Below are 7,940 nucleotides of genomic sequence, written 5' to 3'. Positions count from 1 at the left end.
AAACTGCTACATCCAACATTGCTTTCATGACTTCAAGCGAACATAGCCCAAAGCCAGAGGAAGAGACTGCAGCTGATGATTTTGCATTCATGACTCAAATCATGTCAGTACCTGTCAAAGGTCTCACGAAAGAAGAGGTAATTTCTGTTTTCTGCACTCCTGAATGTAGGGAACGAGTTGAGGCTTATAGAATTCACAACGCTGAGCTAATCGAAGACTATAATGAAATTAAACGGAAAAATTTCACTTTAACGAAAAACGAAAAACTTTTCAAAGAGAAAATCGAAGCTCAGCGTAAGGACATCGTTCAACTCAAGGACGATGTTAGTGTAGCTACGGCCCAACTCATCATAGTCAAAGAAAAACTATGTGAGGTGACTAAAGAACCGAAGAATGTTAGGGATAAATACCAAATTAATCAGTTAAACATTAAAAAATTCGATTCCTCCAGTAAATTAGTCAAAAATCTGTGTGATCAACAATTAGCATATTCTAAAAAGAAAGGGTCGGGATTGGGTTATAATCAGACTCCTCCTCCGTACAATGATAATTACACTTATTTACCAATGACTGAGGAGGAGATGCTGAACGAAAGTAAAATGACTTATGGTTTAAATAACAACAAATCGTCTGTTCATAACAGACATGTTGAGCCACAAAAGTCTACAGCATTGAATTTTGTTCCTAAAGGCACAATTGATCCTAACGTTTCATCGTCATGTGCAGATGATAGCTCTGAAGTAAAGTGTGGTGATGTTCATGGGAGTGAACCAGTCGTTATTTCAAATGTTTCTGAACCATATTTTGAACATTATTCTGAACCAACTGAGTCTGACATTGCTTTTACTAGTTCTTTGTTTGCGTCATTTTCAGCTTATGTTTCGTCTTGTGAGCCTGTTGTTTTGGGCAAAACGGATAATGTTTGTGTGGATGATTTGAACAATAAGTGTGGTGATTGTTTTTCAGCTAATGCTTGTGATCCTAACATCTCTAATGTTTCAGCTTGTGAAAATGTTACAGGTGAGGTCCCTCAGGATGCATTCAGTGAAACCACTGAAACGACTTCTCAAGAAAATCAAGAGTATCCTGATTCTTCTTCTGAATCTGTCTCAGTGGGTGTCCCTAATGTTGAATCTAGTGGGACCCCATTGGAAACTGTGTTAAATAATGAACCTGAATCTGTGTCACAAGATCAATGCTCTGAGGAAATGCACGTTGATGAAACTTCTTCAGGCTCAGAAAAGGAACCTGAATCAGTTTCACATGACAAATGCATTGAGGAAGAGCATGTTGCTGAGACTTCTTCTTGTTCGGGAAGTGAACCTAAATCAGTTTCAGATGATAAATGCCTTGATAAAACGCATTTGGATGAAACTCGTACATGTTCAAATTCGGAATCAAGATTAAGTAACAATGAAAAGGATGCTGATCTAAAAGAGAAATCATTAGAAGAAAATTTGTCTAAAGAAAAACCACAAGTCAAACATGTTCAGAAAACTAAAACATCGAATCACACGAAATCAAGCAAACAGAGTCAAAATGTCAAGAATATTCAAAATGTGAAACGTCAAACATGTTTTAACTGTGGCATTGCTGGTCACATTGCCAGAAATTGTGGTAAACTCCCAAGGACACCGAATAAGAAAACATCAGGGCGAAATCAGAAGGTCACGTCTAACCGATATCACTGTTCGGAGTCCATGATGTCTGCAAGGACTAAGGCGATGAAGAACAACTATCATCATAGGACTAGACCTTCTGATCAGGATTGGAATGCAGCCAAACGCTATAATCAATATCAGAATAGACAAACAAATTTTCAGCGTAATCGAAGTAATTCTTTTGGTAACGCTTTTGAAAGTTTCAATGCTAACTGGTCAAGACAGTTTGGGAAACCTAAAGCTAATGGTATGCAATCCAATTCAATGAAAACATGTCATCAAAATGTCGCCAAAAGGGATGTTTCAAAATTTCTGAATAAAGAAAATTTAGTGTGGCAGAGAGTGACGTATATTGATGCACAAGGAAAACCCAGATCCACTATGGGATGGGTTCCTAAATCTAACTAATCCCGCTAATCGTGCAGGAACAGCTGTGGAGGACTACCGTGCGCCTCTGGTACATGGATAGTGGCTGTTCCAGGCACATGACAGGAGACTTATCCCAACTGGTAAATGTCAAAGAGTTTAATGGTGGATATGTCTCATTTGCGGGAGGAGAGTCAGGCAGAATCACGTTAAAAGGAACTGTTCAAAACAGCGTCTTAAGCTTTGAGAATGTTAATTATGTTCCAGAACTGAAACACAATCTGTTAAGTATTTCGCAGATCTGTGATCGAGGGAATTCAGTTCATTTCACGAAGAAGGGATGTCATGTTCTTAAGCCTGGGATTGTTATTCCAGAAGACTGGTTCTTGATGACAGCTGAAAGGAAAGGAAATGCTTACGTCATTGATATGAACAAGAAACCGTGTGAAGAGATCACTTGTCTATTTTCAAAAATTTTGGAGCATGATGGTCTGCTGTGGCATCGTCGACTTGGGCATGTGAATATGAAAAATCTGAACCGTCTAGCTAAAGGTCAACTGGTACGTGATCTTCCAATCAAGGACTTCATGTTGGTGGAGAAATGTGTTGCTTGTGCGAAAGGGAAAGCTCATCGAAAACCTCATAAGACTAAACCAGCACCTTCGACAAAAGCTGTACTCGAACTACTTCACATGGATCTTTTTGGTCCAGTGAATGTGCTGAGCATTGGGAAGAAAGCTTACTGTCTGGTAATCGTCGATGATTACTCTCGCTACACTTGGGTATATTTTCTCAGCCACAAAAATGAAACTGCTGTCTTGGTAAAACAATTCATTACTTTGGCTGAAAATCAAGCGAGTACTAAGGTGAAGGTTATACGATCAGACAATGGGACAGAATTCAAGAACGTTACTTTGGATACTTTCTGCATTGATAAGGGAATCGATCGTCAGTTCAGTGCGCCTCGAACTCCACAACAAAATGGAGTGGCTGAAAGAAGGAATCGTACTCTCATTGAAGTTGCGCGTACTATGCTGGCTGATTCAAAGCTTCCTAGCTTCTTTTGGGCCGAGGCTGTTAGCACGGCTTGTTATATCCAGAATCATGCTTTAGTAAACAAACGTCACATGAAAACCCCTTATGAGATTCTGGAAGGACATAAACCTTCGGTTTCACACTTTCGTATCTTTGGTTGTCCATGTGTATTATTACTAATGGACTCCAACGGAAAGTTTGAAGTCAAAGGTGACGAATGTTACTTTGTTGGATATGCTAAAGGCTCTGCTTATAGGGTATACAACAAAGTAACTAAAAAGGTCTTCGAGTCGTGCAACATTGAATGGCTTGAAGAGAATGCTACGGACGCTAGAGTTGGTCCAGATTGGTTATACGATTATTCTGCTCTGTTTAAATCATTTAACATTTTGTCAAGTGATGTTTCAGTTGCAGGTATGTCTATTCCCAAACAACCATTGTCGTTTGAAGATACGGAAGACGAAGCACTGATGCAAGACAACGTGAGGCATCATACCATTGATCCACCGGGAATGGTGTTTACGCAACATCCTACACCAACTCCGACGGTCAATCGATCCCCTGAGGGTGCATCAACGAGTGACTCTGCATTGTTTCCTGAACCAATTCCTGAGGATTGTGTTGTCACTTCTCCTGTAGTTCACACTACTACAGCACCTAATGAGGGGGAGTCTAGCAACACCACCACTAAAGAGGAGATTGTACCTGATTTGGCCATACCTACGAGCGTTCAACGCAATCACCCAATCGAGAATGTGATTGGTCCTGTAAATGCAGGAATTTTGACCAGGAGTCAATCAGGAACCATTAACACTTGCTTATATTCTTGTTATCTTTCTCAAATCGAACCTAAAACCATTGATATAGCTTTGTAGGAACCTGGCTGGGTAGATGCTATGCACGAAGAGCTGAACCAGTTTGAAAAACTTGGAGTATGGAAGCTCGTCAAGTTGCCAACAGGAAAACGTAAGCTTGGAACTAGATGGGTATTTCGAAACAAGCAGGATTCTGCAGGAGTCATAGTTCGAAACAAAGCAAGGCTGGTGGTTCAGGGATTTAGACAAATTGAAGGACTGGATTATGATGAAGTATATGCTCCGGTTGCACGACTTGAAGCCATCCGGATTTTTTTGGCTTACGCGTCATACATGGGATTCACTGTTTATCAGATGGATGTGAAAACCGCGTTTCTCTATGGAGATGTGAAGGAGGAAATTTTTGTCGAGCAGCCACCAGGGTTTGTGCATCCAGACCATCCTGAGTACGCTTACAAGCTAGACAAGGCGCTGTACGGGTTACACCAGGCTCCTCGAGCTTGGTATGCCACACTAACAGAGCATCTGTTGGCTCATGGGTATACGCGTGGCACCATAGACCAGACTCTGTTTATCAAGAAGGTAGGACGTGATCAAATCTTGGTTCAAATCTATGTTGATGATATCATTTTCGGATCTACAAGTGAGGATCTTTGCAAGGAATTCGAGAGAGTTATGAAGAAGAAGTTTGAAATGAGTGCTCTGGGGGAAATGACACTGTTTTTGGGTCTACAAGTCAAGCAGAGTTCACAAGGTATTCTTATTCATCAAGGGAAGTATGTGGATGATGTGCTGGCAAAATTCAAATTCACGGACGCAAAGCCTACTGAAACACCTATGGCAGAGAGACCACTATTGACTGAAGATGAAGAAGGAGAGTCTGTCAATCAACGTCAATATAGGTCCATGATCGGGTCGTTGATGTATCTCACAGCTAGCCGTCCGGACATCATGTTTGATGTTTGCAACTGTGCACGCTATCAGGCTAATCCTAAAACTTCTCATCTTACTGCTGTTAAAAGGATCTTTCGGTATCTTAAAGGCCGACCTCGGTTTGGTCTGTGGTATCCGAGGGATTCCAATTTTGACTTGTTTGCTTTCTCTGACAGCAATTTTGGAGGTACTGACAGTGACAGGAAATCTACATCTGCGGGATGCCAATTTTTGGGTGATCGGCTCATTTCTTGGCAATGCAAGAAACAACAAACAGTGGCGATATCTACAGCTGAAGCCGAGTATGTTGCTGCCTCTGCTTCTTGCTCTCAAGTGGTGTGGATGCAACATCAATTGCAGGATTATGGTTTGACTTATCTTAACACTACTATTTACTGCGATAATGATGCTGCAATACAAATTGTTCGAAATCCTGTCTTTCACTCCAAAACCAAGCACATTGATATTAAAGTTCATTTTATTCGAGATTGTTTTGACAGAGGTCTTATTACTCTTGAACAAATCGACACAGATGCAAATGCTGCCGATTTGTTCACCAAACCTATCAGCAGCTCGAAATTCAGAGTGCTTGTGGATTTTCTAAAAATGATCCGTTTTACTGATTGAGCATGTTTTTTTTGTTTTATTTTCGTAGGTAAATTTGTTCATAAAGTTTTCTATTCTTAGGTAGTTTTTTTTATTTATGCTCAAATTTAGGGGGAGAAAAATCGAAAAAAAAAATTAAAAAATTGAAAAATACAAAAAGAAGTGTGGCTGGACTGGGAAATGAAATGAATTTTCACATTATGGTCGAGGGCTGACTCATGTAAGACCAGTATCGAAAAAGTTTGACTCTAGTATGATGTGTTGGTAGGCTCTATCCTTAAGATTGGAAACATTAGCTGTTTCTGTTCAGAACTAAACTAGTACATGACCTCAGAAAAGAAAATCACCTGGAATTAGCTCATGTCTATTTGAATGTCTGTATGTTTTTCCCGATACACACAATTTTGATCTGATTCTGAAATCTTATCTGAAAAAGTCGTGTACCTCCTCTGCTGCATCCAGATACATGCTGACCTGGAGGTGCTAGGCAACTACAGCTTCTGCTGCATCCAGATACATGCTGACCTAGCTGTACGTTGTCGATCTGTAGATCAATTAACACCCGAAAGAGGCCCTCAAGTGCCCAAAAGAAACCCATGCAACCTATATCAAATTGAGAAAACTCATTTGATTTGTATATTATATCTTCTCTGCAAAAGATCTATTCTGTTCTCTTCTCAATCTAATTCCCAGTTAAGATTTCAGAAATTTGGATTGGACTTGTGAAATATGTGGTAGGGAAACTGCTTGCATGATAGAGTGAGCTGTGCATAATCCCAGGATTTGGTTAGTATTTGTTTGGGTGTTCATGGTTAAAATATCAAAACATGATAAAATGAGGTACAGGCAGTTATATGGAAAAGGTCTAGGGAGATGAGTTTAAGAGGACAAATATACTGGCAGTTGTCTAGATCATCCTGTAGTAGATCAGTGTTGATAAGTGAAGTCAAGCCCGAAACCTTGTGATTTGATCCCTGAGTATCTATGCAAATTTCCTGATTTATTTTTGTAAATAATATTTTATTATTTAATTTTGTTTTTTTTAGGTTTTTATTTTGCAAACGTTGCTCAAAAGGTTTAATGGATAATTTTTATTAAAATTAAATCGGTTTTTTGAAATGGGGTTAAAAATTGTTTGATAAATCTGTTTTAAGCCCAAGTCCACAAGGCCCAAGCCCATAAGACATGGGCTCATGATAACTGTTGAGTATAAAAGGGAGGTTACGAGTCATAACCCTTGTTCACTCGCAATCAATTCTCTCTTTTTCTCTCAAGATTCCGGTGATCATCAACAGTTCCGACTGGTTTCCGGTTGCGACTCGCAATCTGCTTCGTTAATCATCAAGGTATAATGACGTCATCATTCAAGTTTTGCAGGAATTATGAATGTTTGTTGAATATTCCGATGAAGTTTTGAAGATTCCGATGAGGATTTGAAGATTCCGATGATGTTTCCGATGAAGTTTTGAAGATGTTGACTCGCAATCAAGAACACTTAGGACTCGAAACCAGTGGTTACGAGTCGCAACATCAAGATTGCGACTGATGGTTGCGACTCAATATTTGTCAGTTGCAACTCATGGTTGCGACTCAATGTTTGTCAGTTGCGACTCATGATTGCGACTCGAAATCTGTTGGTTGCGACTCATGGTTGCGACTCGCAGACAACTGGTTTCGACTCGAGACCTTTTAGTTGCGACTCATGGTCTCGAGTGAACAGTAACAGTGTTTGTTTTGGTTTTTATTTTTATCACTGTTATATTCGAAAGTTGGAAACTTATTTGAGGTGTGTTGTGTGCAGAAAATGGATTTAAAGTTTATATCTTCTCATAATCAAGTTGGATATTTAGCACCTCCACCAGTGAAGCACAAGCAGCTGTATACGTCGTTGATGAAAGGCCTAAATACATGCCGGATTGTTCATGCTCTTCGTGAGAATCCAGTTGTTTATGAAAGCCTTATTCGAGACTTTTGGAAGACTGCTAACGTTGAAATCATTGAAGGAAAGGGAGCTATAGTTGCTGAGATTCAAGAGACGAAAGTTATAGTGACCGAGCAGATGATTAGAGATGTGTTAAGGTTTAATGATCAGGAAACAGATCCTATAGAACTTCCTGCTGGAACAGTGGAAGCAATTCTACCTCGTTTAAGTTATGAAGGAAAGTTTCCTCCCCTGGTAAAGAAGTTTGTGCATCCTTACTGGCGTCTATTACTGCACATGTTCCTTTTGTGCATGACAGAAAATAGAGGGGGAATCGATCAGTTGAATATCACCCAGTCTGCTGCTTTGATATGTGTGATTACAAATGAGCCGTTTAATTATTCTAGATATATCTTGGAAGCAATGAAGAGAAATGCAATTGGGCTTCGGAAGGATAAGTTTCTTATGTATCCAAGATTTGTGCAGATGATTTTGAATGAGCGTTATCCGGAATTGAAGAGATCTGGTAATACGTTGGAATTAAAGCCTATGGGTCCTTCATGTTTTGGTGCTCTCACTACAAAGAAAGGAACTGAGAAAAGG

Source organism: Helianthus annuus, chromosome 4 (genome assembly GCF_002127325.2).
Source record: "Helianthus annuus cultivar XRQ/B chromosome 4, HanXRQr2.0-SUNRISE, whole genome shotgun sequence".
In the NCBI taxonomy this organism is placed as follows: domain Eukaryota; kingdom Viridiplantae; phylum Streptophyta; class Magnoliopsida; order Asterales; family Asteraceae; genus Helianthus; species Helianthus annuus.
This window is presented reverse-complemented; position numbering follows the sequence as displayed.